This window comes from Vulpes lagopus, chromosome 8 (assembly GCF_018345385.1).
Source record: "Vulpes lagopus strain Blue_001 chromosome 8, ASM1834538v1, whole genome shotgun sequence".
In the NCBI taxonomy this organism is placed as follows: domain Eukaryota; kingdom Metazoa; phylum Chordata; class Mammalia; order Carnivora; family Canidae; genus Vulpes; species Vulpes lagopus.
Window position 1 is genome coordinate 58,303,840 of NC_054831.1, and position 23,269 is coordinate 58,327,108.

At 39.9% G+C, this 23,269-nt stretch overlaps 1 protein-coding gene and 1 pseudogene across 15 annotated transcripts in view; one reads left to right on the top strand and one right to left on the bottom strand.

Moving 5' to 3' along the window:
* Nucleotides 1-23,269, bottom strand: part of PARD3 (par-3 family cell polarity regulator) — a 658,827-nt gene that overhangs the window by 550,348 nt on the left and 85,210 nt on the right. The window lies entirely within an intron of this gene.
* The window catches only part of LOC121496961, a 37,814-nt pseudogene continuing 28,199 nt past the window's right edge, over nt 13,655-23,269 (top strand).

A 23,269-nucleotide genomic window follows, 5' to 3' on the forward strand; every position in this document is an offset into this window, starting at 1 on the left:
TGATGACAACAACAAAGCAATATAAGAAGTTTATACAGAAATGTGGAGGTAATATCGAAAGAATCAAGTGCAAGAGTTGGAAAAGGCCACCTCTCAGAGAGTAAGCACCAGTCTTTTCCTAAAAATCCTAGCACTACTCTCTTACTATGTACATCCATAATATTAGGAAACAAAAAGACTAGAGAGAAACAGTTTGAAAAATTTCTGAAAATAACAGGCACAGCACACAGCCTGAAGTGTAGCATCCATCAATCCTATTAGCCAGAGGATAATGAGGTGGCCAAGACAAATGAAGTCAGCTAATGATACAACAAACAAAAAACATTTCATTTTTGAAGTCAACAGAAGAGCACGATGAACAGAAATTAGATCACAGTCTAGATTCCCTTGGTATCTAATTTACTTAAACCCAAAATAAAATATTTTTTAAAACACACCCTATAGTCCTTTTTTAAAAATGAATCTTTGGTATTTCAAGACAGAAGTGATATATGTAGTTTTGAATTTACCTACTTTATTCAGCTCCATTTCAAAAATGTGTATCTTTTAGTATAAATTCAAATCATAGGACCCATTTTCAATTTTGTTGTAATAGTGTTGACATTAAACAGACTTTTCTGTTTCCTTCTTAATAACAACACAGATGGTCTGAGAACATAGCTGATGTTCAACAATAAAAGAGGAACCTCTATCACAATAAGGGGGTATCTAATATTTAATAGCAAATGCACTCCTCTGCTTCTCACTTTTCCATCCCAAACCACACCCAACACACATCCCACCACCTCACCTCCACACATAACACAGGGCAAACCACAAACCCAATGCCTTCCTTGAAGAGTGACTGGCTTCATTTAATATGTTGATCAAAAAAGAAAGTAACAGCATGAAACCAAAGGCCTAAGTTGCTGAAAAGAGGTCACAATGAATAAACGCCGCTGGGCAGGACTCCAGCCAGGTCTCCTGATTCATGTCCTAGCCTTTCTCAAACCCACATGGATTCTTTTCAAACAAGGGCATCAGAGTAGCTGTCTTCTGATTGTAGTCCCTCTTCCCAATCTCCTTATATTTTGTATAATGGAGAGGTACGTAATAACATATTTCTTTTAATAAAAAGGTTTTGACTGTTAAAGTTCGAAAAACCACTCACCTTAATATTATAGCACATGTTCTAATCTCATCCATAATTTAAAGCTCTGGTTCTCAGAGTAGAACATTTCAGCATTATCACTGGTACCTAGTCAGAAATGCTAATGCGCAGACTCCTCCTGGGCCAACTGAATCAAAGTCTCTCAAGGTGGGGCCCAGCAACCTGTATTTTAACTAGCCTCCAGGTGATCCAAATGCACACCAAAGTCTGAGAACTCAAAATTTGTGATTTGGAACTGGGGCAGCGTGGGGGCTGAAATACTTTGAATTTCTACTACATATTATTACATATCATGTTTAGCTCATAAATTTATGGGTTTAATGCTTTCACCCACACTTCTTAAATCAGACAGATGTTACTTCACCTTAAAAATTATTACCGTGGGGCAGCCCCGGTGGTGCAGCGGTTTAGCACCGCCTACAGCCCGGGGTGTGATTCTGGAGACCCTGGATGGAGTCCCTGCATGGAGCCTGCTTCTCCCTCTGCCTGTGTCTCTGCCTCTGTCTCTATGAATAAATAAATAAATAAATATCTTTTAAAAATAATTTAAAAAATGATTACCATGCACAATACATATATACTGTTCCTGTGAAAACCATATAGATGGATTTCTTCCTTTCATCTCTTATTCTGAATAATATAGTTACCTTCCAAACTCATCTCACTGCTTCTACATTCTGACCTTTTCAATCCTGTCCTGCATCTTGCTACATAATTATCTTCACAAAATACCCATTTCATCATGTCCCTGTCTTGTGACAGAAGTCATTTGCAGTGACTTATGACATTTCAAAAGGTTAAAATCCAACATCCCTGTCCAAGCACCCACTCTTCCCAAGCCTGAGTTTCCAGGCTTCCCTTGGCTCCCATCATGGTCCTTCAGTCCTCCCAGACAGTCCTCAACACTGATAAACCCCAAGCACTAGGTATAGTGCCTGAGACAGAGTAGATGCTCAAAAAATATCAGTTTTGTGAAATTAGTTAACCCAAAGTTTTTGTTCATTCTATTCCACACACCTGGAACACTTTCATCTCCACTGCTCCAACTCTGCAAATTGTATATTACCTTCTCAAATCTAAATCAAAAACCACCTCCCCTGTGAAATGTACTCCAACCTCCAAGTATTTATCTAGACCACATATATGTGCTGTTTGTTTACCTCTAGATTAAGTCCCCTGAGGGCAGGAACCATCATAGAACAAAGAACAATGCACCATGTTGTATAAATAATGTGTAAAAATAAAGGTAATAATTCTATTAGATAGAACATCTAGGGGATCCCTGGGTGGCGCAGCGGTTTGGCGCCTGCCTTTGGCCCAGGGCGCGATCCTGGAGACCCGGGATCGAATCCCACGTCAGGCTCCTGGTGCATGGAGCCTGCTTCTCCCTCTGCCTGTGTCTCTGCCTCTCTCTCTATCTCTCTGTGACTATCATAAATAAATAAAAATTTTTAAAAAAATTTAAAAAAAAGAACATCTAATAGATGTTTTTAGCATAGAACAAAGAACAATGCACCATGTTGTATAAATAATGTGTAAAAATAAAGGTAATAATTCTATTAGATAAGTGAAAAAATTTAAACAAGAGTTTCTCAGAGAATACAGTCAACCAACAGACTTGTACTCTCCTAATTGCCAAAAGAAATGCCATGGGCATGCTGGGCCATGTCGGGATCAACAGCCCCCATTCAACACTCTATCTCCTGATTCTCAGAGCTGGATCTAGAAAGGCTGTGTGCTTATTCTAGCTGACATCTCAGACATCTTAGATGTGGAGAAAGAAGACATCCATGTACTTTTAACCCTTGCAGTCAAAAGGAACCCAAATTCCAATATAAACACCTTCATCCTCACCCACACAGGTCAGCCCACAGCATCCCTGGCCTGAAATGCCAGGCGGAAGTGAGATGAAGCCTAGATAACCTGCCTAGAACCCAGGGAAAGGAGGGTAAGACAAAAGCTCATCTTTGCTCAACCTGGCCACCCGAGTTCTCCCCACTTTAGTCCTAGTGAATGTAAGAACTTGCAAGGGCAAGGGGATGGCCAGTATTGTTACCTGATGAGCTAGCTGGTAGTCAATCAACAGAAGGCTTGTCTAAAGGAAGGGAAAATGTGAAGTAATATATATGCAATAGATCCAAGCCTACGTCCCTCCTTAAAAGATGATATAAGATCTATAGGATATTCACTCCAGAACTGAAACACCTTTATATACAAGTTTTGCAAGCATCACACTATGAACATGGTACACTCACTCCTCCACCCTTACTCTACAAAGGGCCAGTGGGGGGGCCACCCTCCTGAGTACATCATGTCTTCAGCTCCATTTATAGATGAGAGGACTGGAGAACGGGAAAGTTATTGGAGAGATCACGCGTGTTAACTGAAGTTGAAGGGGAAAGGGAACTCAGATATTACTCCGACTTTTAAAATTCCTGCTTTACCCTTTTTGGTACAATTGTCTCTTGCAGGATGATCGAACAGGCTTGTCAGAGGAACAAATCTGGAAGGGAAAACCTGACCAGGATAAAATCCTCTTCTTTCTTTTTAAAGAGAGAAAGAGAGAGAGAATGCCTGCGTGGGGAGGGTAGAGAGGAGAGGAAGGGACAAGCAGACTCTGCGCTGAGCCCCACACAGGGCTTAATCTCAGGACTCATGAGATCAGGACCTGAGCCAAAACCAAGAGTGGGGCATTTAACTGAATGAGCCACCCAGGTGCCCCCAAAGTCCTCTTTTCCTTTTTTTTTTCTTAGAATGAGAAAAAATGAAGAATGAAAAATATATCACCCACCAGTTAATATACTTGACTTCCACATGAGGAAGTTGTGCTTCACACCATGTTACCTATCAAAATATACAGATTTAAGTACTTCATTCCAGTCATGCACCAGGCAGTGTTGGATTAAAAACTGGAGGAAAACAAACAAACAAAAAAAACCCATAAACATTAAAATAGTGCCTAGGATACCTCAACGTAGAGACCCACAGTATGGCCACAGTGGCCATACTTGTGCAGTTATGACAGTAACTACTATACTTGTACAGTTATGACAGTAACTACTATATAGTCTAATGAAAATGTTAAAATTTTTTGTGTGCTTACAAAAGAAATAACCAACCTAAAAAATCCTTAAGGTCACTCACCCAGCCTAACAAAAGAAAAACCTACCCTCATGTATTTACTCTCCAACCAGCAAACAAGATAGGCTGACTCAGACCAGAAAGAATTTCTCTGACCTGGGAAAAAAAAAAAAAAAAAAACCTCACTGCAACATGATAACTCTAAATAGCTCAGAATTCTAAAACAAACCAACAAAAACTTGACCCTAAAGCAGCTCTCCACTACCCCCTCATATTACTTAATCCAAAAACCACCTCCCAATTTTTCTTAAAGGAACTTGCAAATCACTTAAAGTACATGACTAATTCCTTACACCTGGCAGCACTAAACATGACTGAATCAGAATATCCCTAAACAAATACAGAAGAGGAGACTGTAAGAAAACTGAATTCCAACAGAGGACTCACAGCTACCTCCAACCTCCTCCTTATAAGGCTGGGCAAACAGCTACCCAGCTGTATCCTGTGGGCCCCTACACTCAAGGCCAGCACACCCCACACTTTGTGGGGTCCAGGGCAGAGTGGCACAGGACCACAATATCATAACACGAGAATGGCCCCCATGGAATGGACACTGGACTACAGTACTCAAAATGTGGTCTGTGGCTCAGCCACTTGAAAGGCTGGAGGGCTCTGTTTCCAATGTGTCCCCAGCACTGCTGTCAGAGGTGGGGCTTCCTTCTTCTCCCAGAATAGTCCTATCATCAGTCAAGGGAGGGATCTATAATGCAATCTTCAAAAGACTTGCACCCCCCGCCAAAAAAAAAAAAAGATTTGCCCAAGACCAGATAGTGCTTCTGAGTCTTATTACCATGGACATCTCTGAAGGCAAGGAAGGTGTGTGTCAGCTCTCAGCAGGGAAAGGAGCAAGACAGACAAAGGGTATTCACACACATTCGCATTCACACACACACACACACACACACACACACACACACACACACACACACACACTCTCACTCACTCTCAAATCCCAAGATATAAGCTAGTCAGCCCATGGGGATCTCCTAGTGGTTCAAACTTGTTATATAGCTTGTTTGTCCTATCTTGGAAAGCCATACCTATATCTCCTCACTTGTGAAAACCTTACTCAAATTTCAAATCCTCTAATATCTCTTTGCAATGTCAGTCTTCAATTCCACTTTATCCTTTGCCCTATCTCTCAACAGCACGCATAATAACATCTTGAAGATGTGCATGTTTTATAATTTATCACTGTACTGAACCTGTGGACTCATTCAAATATTTATGGAGCATCTATTATATGCAGGCACTGAACTAGGTACAGGGTTACAGAAGTAAATCCCCTACCCTCCTAGAATCTCTAGGGACTAGAGATACAAAACAATAGGGACTCTCTTGAACACGACCCTCACACTCCAGAACATTCACTGATACACATTACTAGTTATCTCAAGTCAAAGACCTAGCTGCAGTCCTTTACTAACGTATATATTTGAAAATATGTTGGCACTTAGTCTTCCCTGGAAATCCCTAAAGACTCAAGATGGCCCATCTGATCAATTTCAAACACATCTGAAATGGAGTTTTCTAAATAAGGACTCCAAGATACCTCATGGAATATACATAAAGGAGATTATATTAATAATGCCATATGACTTCCTAATTTCCTTTAATACATGGTTAGTTCTCTGTCCTTTTATAGTTTATAATATTTTCCCTTACGAGGTATTTGAAATTTAGGTACCTGTGCCTTCAGTTTATTCCTTTTAAAAAATTATAGTACATCTGATACATACCATCTAAGAAAAAAAAATTAAGTAGCACAATTCAAGCACTAAAAGAGAAAACAGCAAGCACGAATACAGTAGTCCCCTATGGTTTCCTTTTCCATAGTTTCAGATACCCGCCATCAACCACAATCCAAAAGCAGATGATCCTCCTCCTGACATACTGTCAGGTTAGAATTAGCCTAACGCTACATCACAATGTCTATATCACTCACCTCACTTCATCTCATCACATAGGCATTTTACCATCTCATGTCATCACAGGAAAGGTGAGGACAGTACAGTAAGATATTCTGAGAAAGAGAGACCACATTCACATAATTTTTTATTACAGTATATGGTTATCATCGTTCTATTTTATTATTAGTTATTGCTTTTAACTCTTACTGTGCCTAACTTATAAATGAAACTTTATCATGGGTATGCATGTAGACGAAAAACCTAGTTAGTATACAAAGGGTTCAGCACTGCCCTGAGGTTTCAGGCACCTTTTGGAGGTCTTGGATCTTGTCCCCTACAGATAAGGCGGAATGTCATACTGCTAATCTGTTTGATCACTACTCTGTAGCATACTTAACAGTAGAGTTTCTGATTTAAAAAACCTGCATGGAAGCAAAGAAACAAATTAGCTCCATGGAAATACAGGCAAAACATAATTACACAAGTAGTAATTAAAGTGTGAAATGGATTACCTCAAACAATAAGAGCTGTAAGTATAAGCTTATCAGACCAAGGTGGGGAGGACAACAAAACAGAAACAAAGCTAGTTTGTGAAGCTTTAAAGGTACACAGATAGAGTAGCCACAACAAAAAACCAGGGTTTGATAACAAAGACATCTAGTGGGCACATATTCTGCCTGTCAGTGGCCACAAAAAAGGGCAATAAAATGGCTCTACAGGCTAAGTGGCCTGCATTGCACAAGTCATTTCCTCCTTGTGGACACCTCAGGCCTTGTGTATAAAAATGAGGGACAAATTATCCCTGAGGTCACCAGTTAAGTACATATGGCTATATGTCTATATGCTATATTAAGAAACTGGTCTATGATGCTATATTAAGAAAACTGAACACACTCAGAGCAGTTTTCCTTCCCTTAGTGGAAATAAGATAACCACTCCCATGACCACCATAACCTGATCTTGAAAACAACTCATAAAATTAAGACTTACCTAACTTTCCCTACCTAGCATTCTCCATCAAACATATGCTTATAAGCATGTGCCCCTGCAGTAGCAGAGCAATAAGCTCTACAGATCCCATCCACCTGGAACGGCTTCCCAAAGCAGAGAGTCTGCTGATGGCATTGGAACCACAACTGCACCACCCAGACACAGAAAGTGGGCTGCAGGAAGCAAAGCCAGGAGCCCATCCAGACTGCTGAAGAGGGCTGCCACCAGGACTAGGCGAGGATATGGAAGAGTATCCATGTGCAGGCTCCTAATGGCTGAAAACATTTCCACACTTAGCACATACTTGAACAACTGGCGATAACAGGATGGCATGATATATACTATGGGTCAATTAAGAACTTAACACTCAGTATGAAAGTGGTTGTGTTTTGGAATAAAGAGGGTACAGCCAAGTCTGTGATAATGGGCCCTGTTCGCCAAGACTTTATTAATTTGGGGAGGCAAGCCATAGGTATGTGGAAAGCTCACTAACAATATCTAATTATCAAAATTAAATGCCAACCAAGTGGTACAGGAATTACAAAAATTCAGAAAACACTGAAGACAAAGAACCCTTCATGAAGGAATTATTTCGTTTCAATCAGGGTAAATCTTAGGACAAAGGTGGGAAGGCCAAAACATACATGGCATGTTTGAATAATGGGGGACGAGGCCTGGACATGATCAATGTTCAACACATGTCTTTTACTTTTTCCTTTACCCCAGGACCGTGAAATGTTGGGCCAAGCTGGCCACACAAGATCCCTACCAGGGCTAAGCTTTTCAGACCTGCATAGAAATTGCTCACTTGAGCCCCAAACTTGATGTCATCTCAAGTGTCATGTACTAAACAACTATTAAAACAAGGTAATATATCACCAACAGAAGCAGGAAATGTGAACCTACAATTTGAGAACTGAATAGAAAAAAACCATTTCGAAAGACCCCAAATAGAATTTTTTAATTCTAAAATTTTAAAGATTTTGTGATCTTACATTCTTCCCCTCTGGCCTTTTTTTTTGAAGTTAAATCCTTTCTGGATGAAACTCTCATTCCTCACATTTGTTTAACAGTTCCTTAAAACATTCCCTCTGAGTATTAGAACAGCTCTTCCTGTTTATCATAAGACTAAAATAAATAGCAGGTCAACAAGACCAGACAAGAAAAACATAAAACTTGTTTGACAGCTGAAGCCATCAATGTGTTCATATGAGCACAAGAGAAACCACCCACCTTTTTAGTTAGCCCTGCCCAATGTCACATAGTAATCAGGCCCTTTTTATCTTCTCACCACTAAGACATTTCAGGCCAATCTAAGATTTGGACCAAGAACTTAATGTCAAATTCAAGACTTTCAATTTTCACATCACAGCTGAGTAATGAATATTACATACATGACTCAATTAGCATACATTTAGCACACCCACAGATGTGAAATATAATACCAGCGCCCATATTTACTGAAAGTTTATGACGCCAAGAGAAAAACAAAACTCAGATGGTCTGAGTATTTAATTCAAAGCCTCCAGTTTCATTCTTGTATGGGTCTGTCCTGCAGTCATTTGACATTGCTGCAAAAGCTTATCTCAATCTTGCATGGACATGCAAACAAGTGCTAGCACCAAAATTTCAATTCATAGTGCAAGGTGTGTTAGAAAACAATTTCTCGGGCAGCCCAGATGGCTCAGCGGTTTAGCGCCACCTTCAGCCCAGGGTGTGATACTGGAGACCCGGGATGGAGTTCCACGTCAGGCTCCCTGCATGGAGCCTGCTTCTCCCTCTGCCTGTGTCTCTGCCTCTCTCTCTCTCTCTCTCTCTTTCTGTCTCTCTGTCTCTCATGAAAAAATAAATAACATCTTTTTTTAAAAAAAGAAAAAAGAAAACAATTTCTCCTCCAAACAAATAAATATAGTGTGAATTATTGACACTGTGGAGTTTTTTTCTAACTTTGAAAAAAAATTGTCTTGGAGATAATACCATTTCATACTGTGTCAAGAATTCTTCTCAACTCACCTGAAATAAAACTTACAGATATACAAGTATACACTACTGAAGTTACAGAAATATTTCAAATTATTTAGTAAAGCAAAATCCATTGTAACTTAAATAACTTGCCTTTGAAGTACAAGAAAACACTTTTCAGACTGATTAGAGGACATTTGATAAAACTTTGCACACAGCATAATACCAGAAACGCAATATAAATATCTTGAGATAGGTGATTACTTTATTCTAAATCTATACTGAATAGTCTACGAATCCTCGAAAAAGTTTACTTGACTATGATACTGAAGCAGAATCAACTTGGTTGTATACAGTATATGGTGTACATATAGTTGTATATGAATCTTAAGCAACATATCACTCTTTACAAAGGCCAAGGGCAACCACAAGAAGTCAATTCCAGAGTTAAGGTGACTGTATTGTAAAAGCAACAGAATTCTCATCTTCAAATTAAATTATTTCTTTCCTGTATCTCCATGTTGTCTCTGAAAAGGCTCAAACAAATGTGGGAAGAACAGAGTACAAAGTAAACTACATGAAAAGAAGAAAAATAGTAGAGGTTAGTAGCGCAGAAATGCTTCAGCGGCACAGCACACCTGCAGGTGGGGGAGTGTGAGGACAGTGAAGGAGGCTGAGCCTCTTCCCCCACCCCCACCACAGAGGTCAGACACCTCCAGGAACACTCCAGCTGGACCTAGGAGATGAAAGAGGGGGCCCAATCCCAGTGAGTGCCAATGCCCACAGTGATGGCACAGTGACGGGGGGTGGGGATGGCATCAACCCTCACAGAGATGCTAGGGGAGCAAGGCATCACTGTTCCACATTTCAAATCACAGTAACTGCAGACTGGAATCTTCCAAAGTTGTCAGATTCCAAGCTTTCACCAGTTAGGTAGGACCAAACTAAAGGAGAGAGTGAGAGAACTCCTAAGTAGGATGATTCGGTATCAGATAGAAGATATTAATAAAGAAGTATCACTGCTAATCTGAGTTATATGAAAAAAATGTCTATTTGGGTTATACTTTCAATTAAGCACATGTTAAATTGCAAATATGTATATTCTAACACTAGAAAAACATCAACTTTATTATTTTCTAAATAGTAATAGTAAGATCTCAGCCACCACCATCCTGTCATCCACCCTTGCACTTCTCACTGGACATCACCTACCCAGAAAACAAATTAGTTTACCTACTCCCTGTCTTTTTTTTTTTTTTTTCCCCCAACTCCCTGTCTTAATAGTAAACTGGCTTGGTGCTTTCACACAGAGTCACCATAAGCTACAATCACAGGAAACATCCATGGAAGTGCTATGACAAGTAAGGGCTGAAGAAAAGGCCTGGCTCTTCATCTCAAGTAGGACCAGGATAACCTAGACTTGATGTTTTTTTTTGTAAGATTTTATTAATTTATTCATGAGAGACACAGAGAGAGGCAGAGACACAGGCAGAGGGAGAAGCAGACTCCCCGCAGGGAGCCCAATGCACACTGGATCTCAGGACCCCAAGATCATGCCTCGAGCAGAAGGCAGACGCTCAACCAGTGAGTCACCCAGGTGTCCCTAGACTTGATATTTAACATGGTGGGGCAGCCCGAGTGGCTCAAGTTTAGTGCCACCTTCAGCCCAGGGCCTAATCCTGGAGACCTGGGATCGAGTCCTATGTCGGGCTCCCTGCATGGAGCCTGCTTCTCCCTCTGCCTGTGTCTCTGCGCGCGTGCACACACACACACACACACACACACACACACACACCCGTGTCTCTCATGAATAAATAAATAAAATCTTTTTTAAAAAAATAATAATAACATGGTGCCCCCTGTGGTCACTCTACCTCCCTTCTTACATAGGGACACAGTGAGCCTCACACTTCCTGTGCACACTTACTACATGAGTCTCTTGCCTAAGCTCTCAACAATGTTTAAGGCCTCAGTCTCAAAAACTTTTGACTTCATATAGCTTCACATTGTTTGCCTCTGTATTTGAGATAGAGCAAAGCATTTTTAAAACCCCCTTTCAAAACACAGAATTGTATTTACAAAGCTCAGGATCAGTGTGGTAATATTCCCATTTGCCAAACTGACTCCAGGAAGGGAAGGAATGCCCTTGATTCACATGTATCCATTAAAACCTTAAGATGAAAAGTAATCAATTATATCTGAAACATATGCAGGCGTGCATGCACACATTCCAGCAAAGTCATTGTGCCTATTCTGGGGGTAGGGATAGGCTTCTCCTTAAAGGAACATTGTATCTTAACGACTCCCCACATTTTAAAGCCAGTGTTTTGTCAAAGATAAGATGATAAACTCCTTTCAGCTTAGATTACTGTATATTTCAAACAAGCTTTTAAAAAACAAAATGTATCAGGTATTTATCAGATCATAGTAATAAATCTCAGCTTTATTATGTCAGAAAACTTTTAAACTCCCTCTTTTCCACAGCCAGTTCCCTGCTTATGAGGAAAAAACCCAACCACTTCATAAATTTTGCATTATCCTAGTACCCTGTGTTTTAATATATGCTCAAGTATTGATCACAGTGATGCAGCAGAGGCACTGAAGGCCCCTGGGCTTGGCAAGTCAGCAAGAATGCAGGACCAAGGACGGGAGCCAGCCTTTTCCACAGGGGCTGTCTTACATTCTCTGCCCCACGGCAGAGGGGCACCCAGCTGGGAGCCAGGCTTTAAATCTTTAAATCTCTTTTGACTCTCAAGTTCGTGTGTCCCACTTCTGTACTTACATGGTGATGAGTGTGTAACTACTATTAAAACCAAAGCCACCAGCAGAGAGCACTCTATGAGCACAAAGTTTCCCTATTCTCCATGGACAGAAACAGTTCATCCCATCAAGGCAAAAATCTTAATTGCAACTTCACAGCGTGGGGACAGTTTAATGAGAAATTAGAATAAACTCGTGTTCATGAGAAAATAAACAGTGAGAATGTTGCAGAACTAATCCTACACTGCTTAAAATATTTCTCTATAAAAAAAAAAATATTTCTCTATATAAAACATTTTGGAATGGGAAAAACACAATGCGGTGCAACTGAAAGCTGCATGGTGATCTATAGCTTTCTCCATGCAATTAAAATGGCCTTCCAAATCATGCCCATTTTTATTTGTTTGGGGGTGGGGGGGGGCAGAAGGAGAGGGAGAGAGAATCTTAAGCAGGCTCCAAACCCAATGTGGAACCCAAAGTGGGGCTTGATACCATGACCTTGAGATTATGACCTGAGTCAGAGGTTTAACCACATGAGCCATCCAGTCATCCATGAGCCATGCCCCCAAATCATGCCCATTTTTAAAAGTCTGTATGAGCATCCTCTCTCTTATAAGGGTGGGCACAGTACTATTGTTTATTTCTCTTCGTTTCTCCTTTATTTTTTTAAAAATATTTTATTTATTTATTCATGAGAGACACAGGGAGAGAGGCAGAGACATAGGCAGAGGGAGAAGCAGGCTCCATTCAGGGAGCCCAATGTGGGACTTGATGCTGGGACTCTGGGATCACACCCTGAGCTTGAAGGTGGACACTTAACTGCTGAGCCACCCAGGCATCCCTCATTTCTCCTTTACAACTAGTTTTTTCCAAAACCTCAAACATACCTAAATTTGCTAGTAAAATAATTCTATTTGTTAGCAAATTTCTAAGTTTACTAGTAAAAAATTATAAATAGTAAACTGTCCTGTTCCTGACCTCAATAAATTATTTAAGATAATTTGATTATCACCACAGTAAGTATAGTACATAGGACCACAGGACATACTAGTAAAAATATTAAATTGGCAATAAATCAGAAAACTGACCAGGCCTGAGACATTTTTTTCCTCTTTACTGCCATGCTATGCTATTGATCCTGGAAACAGAATACCAAAAGGTGGGTGATTAAGAGTTGGGGAGAGCCCTGGGGATAAATCAGCCTCACTGTATGACCAGTGGCAGCACACGTGAACTACACATCACACAGTCTACTCATAGTCCAAGGGACAAAGACCAGCTGCAAAGCAAATGTCCAAGCTGTAGAAATGCCAACACCTTTAAAATCCACTTCTTGAGCAGCAGCCGGGGTGGCTCAGCGGTTTAGCACTGCCTTCAGCCTAGGGCCTGATCCTGGAGACCCGGGATCAAGTCCCAAGTTGGGCTCCCTGCAGGGAGCCTGCTTCTCCCTCTGCCTGTGTCTCTGCCCCTCTCTCTCTCTCTCTCTCTCTCTCTCTCATGAATAAAAAAATAAATAAAATCTTTAAAAAATAAAATTCACTTCTTGGGATGCCTGGTTGGTTCAGCGGTTGAGCATCTGCATTTGGCTCAGGGCATGATCCAGGATCAAGTCCCACATCAGGGTCCCTGCATGGAGCCTGCTTCTCCCTCTGCCTATGTCTCTGCCACTCTCTCTCTGTCTCTCATGAATAAATAAAATCTTTAAAAAATAAAATAAAAATAAAATCCACTTCTCGAGCTCATGGCTGAAGTGAACTGGCCGGTGTTGGAGCAAAGAGCCCACGCCAAGCGCTCAGGCTCAGTTTATGAACCTCTTAAAAGCATTAATCTTCCAAGACCTGATAATGAAACTCTGTGGGATAAACTGGATCATTATTACAGAATTGTCAAGTCAACATCACAGGTCTCTTTCCCACTAAAACATGCAGAGATGATCAGAAGGCAAAAATCCGTGACAGTCTGGGGCCTGGGTTTGGCTCTTGCATACAGGCCCACTGATGATGACATGGGAAGAACCCAAGAACTGGAGCATTCTGCTATAAAATGTATGAGAGGAATTCTCTACTGCTCTATGCGTCAGGCCGATAAGGTCCAGCAGTTTAAGCAGGATCCACGCCCAGTAACCAGTCTTCACTGTTTTCAATGTGCGCACGGGAGATGAGGTCCTCTCCTATGAGGAATACTGTCATCTTCAGATAAATGCAGTGTCGCTCTATCTCCTTTACCTTGTGGAAATGATTTCTTCAGGACTCCAGGTTATCTATAACACTGATGAGATACTGGATTTTGGATGTTGGATCAAGAATCTCCATATTTTCGGGACACCTGGGTGGCTCAGTGCGGTTAAGCATCTGCCTTCGGCCTAGGTCATGATCCTGGAGGTCCCAGGATCAGGTCCCGCATCGGGCTCCTTGCATGGAGCCTGCTTCTTCTTCTGCCTGTGTGTGTCTCTGCCTCTCTCTCTGTCTCTCTCATGAATAAATAAAATCTTTAAATAAATAAATAAATAAATAAATAAATAAATAAATAAATAAATAATCAATTTCTTGAGCTCTATGGCTTGTTAATCATAAATATGAAGGAAACATGAGTCCATTCAACACAATAGAGCTCAGAAGCTAAGAAGGACCTGGACCTCACTGGAACAAATTACTTAACACCTCTCTCTGCCTCAGTTTCCTCATCCAAGATCTGAGTAACAAGAGCACCCAACTCATAGAGGAAATAAAAGGATTAAATGAGTCATAGCCCTTAACGAAATTAAAACAGCTCATGACATTTATTTAGTTACTGCTCAGTATTAGTTTACTATTATTATTAGCCAGAATTTAAAAAAAAAAAAAAGTCTCTTCCTCAACCATGTAGGCTAGTATTACACACTATAAAATCTACTCTTTTAGGAACACAAATATCTAGTGTCAATCTGTCTCAAAAGGGAATGGCACTAAATACCAGTGATTCTCAATCCTGATTCATCAGAAACACCTGAGCAGCTTTATTAACTAGGTACCACCCATCCACTCTAACCCAGAACAACCAATTTAGAAACCAAAGCGATACTAATGTGCAACCAGCATTAGGAACACCACCACTTCACACCAGGATTATAACTCAATATCAAGTTACATTGTAAATAGGTAAATTCTCCAGTATACCTAAAGTATAATTTGCTTAACATGCTGATTCTACCTACTATCTTGAGTATGCTTGAGGTTTAAAAAAAAAAAAAAAACCTTTGTTCTCAGCCATGCAGCAGCTAAATGCAGTATGTGAGTATGAATTTCTCTAGACAAAAATTTAGTCAAAGTTCTTCCCAGGTTTAAGGGTCAATATAGGTAATCAATTTGCATCTGATGGGTTTCTGCCTAACTATATCCATCAACAGCCAAATGCCTCTGAGCTAGATGCAGTTTAACTTCCTAAAACTTCCTATAGCTCTCAGGAGCTATAGGAGTTTCATACTCAAGAGTTAGTGGTTTCCTAAAACAAAAGCTCTTCTCTCTTATATGTATAGGAAAGGCCAGCATTATGTCTTTACACCCTCCTCCCTGAGCACAGACCTAAGAGAGGCTTCTACAACCTCACAGTGTCTCCGAGGCTTCCATGGCTGGCAGCTGCCCATTAGTTTCTGTAGACGTGGAATCAACTCTATTCCCTGCTTTGCCAGTAACTAGCTGTGTGAGCTCAGGCAATTAAAAGCTCTGGCCACTTCCCCATCTAATAATAAAGGGGTAGTACAAGACCTTGCCCCCCCCCCCGCCCTCCACATTATACTGTCCCTTGAGCCCACACAAACCAGACCATCCATTCCCACTTCACACAGTGTGGTGGGCTATTCCATCATTCCAAGAAGTTTTAAATGCTTGGGTGCACAAGTCCCAAGCTCACATGCCTACGGGAAATGAGAGAGTAAATGAAAGGGGCAGGGTGGGTGGGTTCCTGCAGAGTCAAGAGCAAAAACCACATCTAAGGAGCAGCTGCTCTGGGCATGCAAGGGTGTGAGCTCACTCCTACCCAGAAACTCCAGGTCTTGGGAAAAGTTGCCCGCTCTGATGTTTTATGTGGCATCTTCCCATTTGCTCAGACTGTTTACGATGAACGGCATCTGTCTGCTGTCCAAAGCAGACTCTCCGCAGGCAGAGTAAGCCATACAGGACCCCAAGCAGGTCTACCCTCCCAGATGGCTCAACCCTGAAAGCACAAAGAACTACCACCCCGTACTTTATAAAGAGGATGAAATTCATTTTAACTGAAGCAAATCTGACCACTGCAATGAGACTGCTGGATTTGTTTTTTCAATCAGTAACTATCCAACTTTCTAAACACGATGATTTATAGGCACTCTGAAACCTTTTAGGTTTTCTGTCTGTCCCTGCTCTCTCCTTTCTCCATTCCAGATCCTACACATTGTTGCCAGAATAAAATTCTTCCGGCCCTGTATTAAACACTCTCTTGTTAGAGAATTAAAAGTGAGTTTCCCTGTGGTGCATAACGAAAGTATTCAACCCACCACCCCCACGCAAATGCCACTGCATCCATTCCCTTCACCCCATTCCCTCTAACCACCATTTATGGGCACAGCCCGTGGGCGCCTAACATCTAACACTGAGACAACACAAGACCCTTGCAATGGATTACAGACCAAAGACCAAGTTTATTCAGGCTATTTTATTAGAATCTAAATGTTTTGAAGCTTAGTAGTGTGTGTGTGATGGATCTGTAAGTGAGCAAAGCAGAACAAAAGCCCTTCATTCTCCATTATCCTTGGTCTAGTTAAGAATTTATCATAATTTTTTTAAAGATTTATTTATTCATGAGAATACACAGAGAGGAGAGAGAGAGGCAGAGACACAGGCAGAGGGAGAAGCAGGCTTCACGCAAGGGAGTCTGACTTGGGACTAGATCCAGGGTCTCCAGGATCACACCCTGGGCTGCAGGTGGCGCTAAACCGCTGAGCCACCAGGGTTGCCCAGAATTTATCATAATTAATAAAACAATTTTTTAGAAAAACTTCAGCTCTCAAATAATAAAATCATGTAATACTTTAAGTAAATACAAATACACTTTAGGAAACCTGTGCATTAAGACACAACAAATAAAATTTCTAAAAGACTCTGACAATGAACAAGTGTCATTTCTGAATGTTTTCACATGAGCAGCCAACTAAACCTCAATCTTAAGTATTTCCGCAGATGGTAGTGGCATAGAGCACTTCAGAAATCAAAATGGCAAAATGATCTTCAATCCTGAAACATAACCTAACAAGATAAGTATTAAAAGAATGGAAAATAAAATAAAAAAAGAATAAAAGAATGGAAAATATGCACCTAAAGATGCCTCTCCACTTTTTAATATACATTGTTATATTAGTTTCAGGTGTACAATATAGTAACTGAACAATTCCATACAGTTATTCCACCACGATACCTGGTGCTCGTCATGGCAAGTGTACTCCCCTATCCCCCACACTCTCCCTTCTAGTAACCATCTGTCTGTCTGTTCTCTATGGTTAAGAGTCTGTTTCTTGATTTGTCTTCTTTTTCCTTTGCTCATTTATTTCTTAAATTCTACGTATGAATGGTCTTTGTCTTTCTCTGACTTATTTTGGTGAACAGTATACTTTCTAGTTCCATCTTTGTCCTTGCAAATGCTAAGATTTCATTCCTTTTTTACAGTTGAGGAATATTCCATTGTGTATACAGACCACATCTTTATCCAACAATTGATGGACACTTGGACTATTTCCATAATTTCACTACTGTAAGTAATGCTGCTATAAACATAGGAGTGCATTTATCTCTTTAAATTAGTGTTTCTGCATTCTTTGGGTAAATATCCAGAAGCTCAATTACTGAATTGGAGGGTAGTTCTATTTTGCAGTTTTTGAGGGACCTCCGTACTGTTTTCCAAAGTGGCCACACCAGTTTTCATTCCCATCAACAGTGCATAAGGGTTCCTTTTTCTAAAAAAAAAAAAAAAAAAAAGGGGGTTCCTTTTTCTCCAGATCCTCCCCAAAACTGTTACTTCTTGTATTGCTGATTTTAGCTATTCTGACAGGTGACATGATACCTCATTGTACGAATCAGGTGACTGATTTGTACTTCCCTGAAGGTCAGTGATGATGGACATCTCTTCATATGTCTGTTGGCCATCTGGCTTCTTATTGATGTCTTTTGACCATTTTCTACTCAGATTGTTTTTTGGGTATTGACTTGTAGTTCTCCATATATTTTGGATACTAACCCATTACTGGATATGTCAATTGCAAATATCTTCTGCCATTCCACAGGTTGCCTTTTAGTTTTGTTGACTGTTTCATTCACTGTGCAGAACCTTTTTATTCTGATCTAGTCTCAATAGTTAATTTTTGCTTTTATTTCCCCTGACTCAGGACACATATCTAGAAAAAAAGTTGCTATGGCCCGTATCAAAGAAATTACTGCCTGTATTCTCTTCTAGAATTTTTATAGCTTCAGGTCTCACCTCTAGGCCTTTACTCTATTTTGTGAATTCATTTTTGTGTATGGTGTTAAAAAATGGTTCAATTTCATTCTCTCCATGTTGCTGTCCAGTTTTCCCAACATCATTTAAGGAGACTGTCTATTCCCATTAGATATTCTTCTCTACTTTGTCAAAGATTATTTTACCATATAGCTATGGGTTTATTTCTGATTTTCTATTCTCTTCCACTCATCTATCTATTTGTATGCCAGTACCACACTGTTTTGATTACCACAGCTCTGTACTATAACTTGAAGTTGGAATTGTGATGCTTCCAGCTTTGTTTTTCTTTTTCTTTTTCTTCTTTTTTTTTCTTTTTCAAGACTGCTTTGGCTATTTGGGGTCTTTTGTGATTCCATACAAATTTTAGGACTAGCTCTGTGAAAAATGCTGCCGCTGTTTTGATAGAGATTGTTAAATCTGTAGATTGCTTTAGATAATAGAGACATTTTCAAAACATTTGTTCTTCCAATCCATAAGCACGGAATGTCATTTCACTTATTTGTGTCTTCTTCAATTTCTTTTATCAGTGTTTTATAGTTTTCAGAGTACAGGTCTTTTACTACTTTAAATTAAGTTATTCCTAAGTATCTTATGGGTTTCTGTGTAACTGTAAATGGGACCATTTTCTTAATTTCTCTTTCTGCTGCTTCATTATTAGCGTATAGAAATGCAACCGATTTCTGTGCAATGATTTCATATCCTATGACTTTACTGAATTCATTTACCAATTCTAGCAGTTTTTTGTTGAAGTCTTTTACGTTTTCTATATATAGCACCATGATATCTGCAAATTGTGGAAGTTTTACTTCTTTACCAATTTGGATTCCTTTTAACTCTTTTTATTGTCTGATTGCTGTGACTAGGACTTCCAGTACAATGCCAAATTAAAGTGATGAGTGGACATCCTTTACTGTCCCTGACCTTACGGCAAAGCTTTGTTTTTTCCCCCATTAAGGATGATGTTAGCTGAGAGTTTTTCATATGTGGCCTTTATTATGTTGAGGCATGTTCCCTCTAAACCTATTTTTTTTTTTTAGGATTTTATCGTGAATGGATGTTGTACACTGTCAAATGCTTTTTCTGCATCTACTGTAATAGTCATATGGTTCTTATCCTTTCTCTTATTGATGTATCTCTATCCTTTCTCTTATTGATTTGTGAATACTGACCATCCTTGCAACCTAGGAATAAAGCACACTTGATCATGGCGAATGATTTTTTTAATGTTCTGTTGGATTCAGTTTGCTAGCATTTGAGGAATTTTGTGTCTATATTCATTAGGGACATTGGCCTATACTTCTCTTTTCTAGTGGTGTCTTTACCTGGTTTTGGTATTAGGGTAATGCTGGTTTCATAGGATGAATTTGGAAGTTTTCCTTCTTCTTCTATTTCTTGGAGTAGTTTGAGAAAAATAGGTATGAACTCTCCTTTAAAAGTTTGTTAGATTTTGCCTATGAAGCAATCTGATCCTATACTTTTATTTGTTCAGAGTTTATGTCTTTGCTGGGTATCAATCTGTTCATACCTTCTACTTCTTCCTGTTTCGGTTTTGATGGTATATATGTTTCTAGGAATTTACACATTTCTTCCAGGTTATCCAATTTATTGGTATATAGTTTTTCATAATATTCTTTATAACTTCATATTTCTATGGTGTTGGTTGCTATTTCTTTCTGATTTGTGATTTTGAGTCATTTCTTTTTTTTTTTTTTTTTTTCTTGCTAAGTCTGGCTAGAGGTTTAGCATCAATTTTACTGATTTTTTTCAAAGACTGGATCTTGGTTTCATTGATCCATTCTATTGCTTTTATTAGTTTCTATATCATTTATTTCTGCTCTAATCTTTATTACTTCCTTCCATCTGCTGGTTTTAGGTTTTATTTAGGTGTAATGTTAGGTTGTTTTCAGATTTTTCTTGCTTCTTGAGGTATGCTTATATTGCTATAAACTTTCCTCTTAGAACCACTTTTCCTGTGTCCCAAAGGTTTGGGACCATTGTGTTTTCATTTTCTCTAGTGATGTATTTGTGTTTCTTTCTCTTTATTCTTTCATATCTATTACTGGTGTTGAATATATGGTTACCACTAGGTTTACATATAACCTCCTCTGCATACAGCAGTCCATATTAAGTTGGTAATTGTTTAAGTTTGAACCCAATCTTTACTCCTCTCCTCCCCACATCTTAGGTATATGTTGTCTCATTTTACATCATTTTATTTTTTAAGTTCCTTGACTGATTTTTTACAGAAATATTCATTTTCATTGATTTTCTGTTCTCTACCTTCATACTGTCACTTTTGATTTCTCCCTTCCCACTCAGAGTCCCCGTTAATATTTCTTGCAGGGCTAGTTTATGGTAATGAACTCCTTTAGTTTTTGTTTACCCAGCAAACATTTTCTCTCCTTCTATCCCAAATGACAGCTTTCCTTGTTGGTTAGAGAATTCTTGGCTGTAGATTTTTCCCCTTCAATTCTTTGAACTTATCATGCCACTCCTTTTTGGCCTAGAAAATTTCTGCTGAAAAATTCCCTCCTGGCCATATGGGGTTTCCTTTGTATGTTACTTTTTGTCTTGCTGCTTTTAATTTTATCACTCTATTTTGCCAATTTAATTATAATATTGTAGCGTGGATCTGCTTTTGTTGATTTTGTTGGGGGTTCTTTGTGCCTCCTGGAGTTAGATACCTGTTTCCCTTCCCATATCTAGAGAAGTTTTCAGCTATTATTCCCTCAAATTCTCTACCTCTTTTTCTCTCTTCTTCTTGGACTCCTATAATATAAATGTTCTAATGTTTGATGGAGTCATTGAATTCCCTAAGTCTATTCCTGTTTTGCATATTTTCTTCTCTCTTGCTCAGCTTGATTACTTTCCAATACTCTGTCTTTTAGGTCATTAATTTGTTCCTCTCCTTTTTCCATCATGCTGTTCATTCCATCAAGTGTGTTTCTCATTTCATTTATTGAGCCCTTTAGCTCTGCTTTGTTATTCCTTATCCCTGTGTTAAGGATCTCACTCATGTCTTCTACTTTGATCTCAAGTGCAGTGAGTATTCTCATGATCAGTGCTTTAAATACTACATCAGACATATTCCTTTTATCTGTTTTGCTTAGATCTCTGGCCAGGGCCTTTTCCTATTCTTTCATTTAGTATAAATTTCTCTGTCTTCTCATTTTGTCTACATCTCTGTGCCTGTTTCTCTGGAAAAACATTTTCTAGGAAAGTCAGCTACATTTTGAAGGTAATGGTCTTATGAAGATGAGGTCTAATAATGTTCTGCTGTGTAGTGTCCACTGTTCCTCAGTGCCTGGAACTTCTGAGAGTATCTCCAAAGTATGCTGCATGTGCCCTGCTGTTTTGTTCTGGCTGCCTTATCCTTCAAGCCAGTCCTCTGCAGCAGATCTCTTTACCTATTGTGGGCAGTATTTGGTCCCTGGCCTGAATGTGGCACATTTTAACTAGTTGTGCTCTGGTCTACTTGTGAAATGAGACCTGTTGCCACTGTTGCCAAACTGAGACTGTAAAACCGTTGCATGGGGAGATGCAGCATGAGCTGGGGTTTGGGCCAGTCTTCTGGGAGAGGGGTCCCACTGCAGTAGGACTAAGGCAAGTGAGTCTGAGGCAAGTGAGACTGTTCCACCAGTGCACAAGGGGCAGGAGAGGGAGAGTTTGGTGTAAACAAGTTAAATAGTGAGTGTTGGCATTGTGCTGGTTCCCACAGGTGGCCCAACACTTACACTGAGGGACAGGGGAAGGAAAGGCCACCAGCCAATTCCTCTGTTCCCAGGCGGGTCTCTCTATGAATGCTGTCTCTCTAGAACATGCTCCAAAATGAGCAAATAATATCCCCACCAAGTGCCCCTAGCATTTTTCAGATCATTGTTTTCACATTGTATATCCACAGGCTGTTTGCCTACCTTCTCTCCAAGAGCAGTGCAATACCCTTGGGGCTCTAACCCAGCCTAGCCCAGTGACCTTTAAAAATCCAGACTTAAGCCCCGCTGACTGCCAGAAATCACAAAATTTGGCCCATCTCACTTTCCAAGCCAATCGGTATGGGGATTCATTTTCCCTATGTACTCTCCTGTGTGCTGATCTCTCACCCTTCTCTACAACCTCCCCTCTATAGATCAGTTTCTCTCAAATCTCAGTTTCTCTCAAAATTGTATCTCCACACTTCCTACCTTATTTGATGTAGCCTCTTCTCCACCTTTAGTTATGGAGTTTGTTCTGCCCAGCTTCACTGTCAATTTCTGGGGTATTTATGATGATTTGCTAGTTACCTAGTTGTATTTATCAGACAAGGCAAACCTAAGGTCCTCCTGCTCCACCATCATCTTACCACTGAGAACTGGTGCCTCTCCAACTTAAAATCATGTGCTTTCATTTAGTGCTAGTGCTTAGCTAACCAGTTTTCAGTTCGTATGTCACACAGTTGCCTACTTTTAAGTACTCCCAAATCAGACAATGTCACTGTAGATAATAGTAACATTTTTTACGCCCAGAATACAACCACTTGTATACTTGCCTTTTCTTTCTCATTATCTAGAAACAGCAAAGATTCCAATTTTTTTTTAAGATTTTATTTATTTATTCATAGAGATGCAGAGAGAGAGAGAGAGAGGCAGAGACATAAGCAGAGGGAGAAGCAGGCTTCATGCAGGGAGCCTGACGCGGGACTTGATCCAGGGTCTCCAGGATCACACCCTGGGCTGCAGGCGGCGCTAAACCGCTGAGCCACCCGGGCTGCCCAGATTCCAAATTTTTAAACAGTACATTAACATTTAAAATAGTTTGTCATATTTAGTATAATATTCAGGGTTTTCACATTAGGTAAAATAATCAAATTATCCTC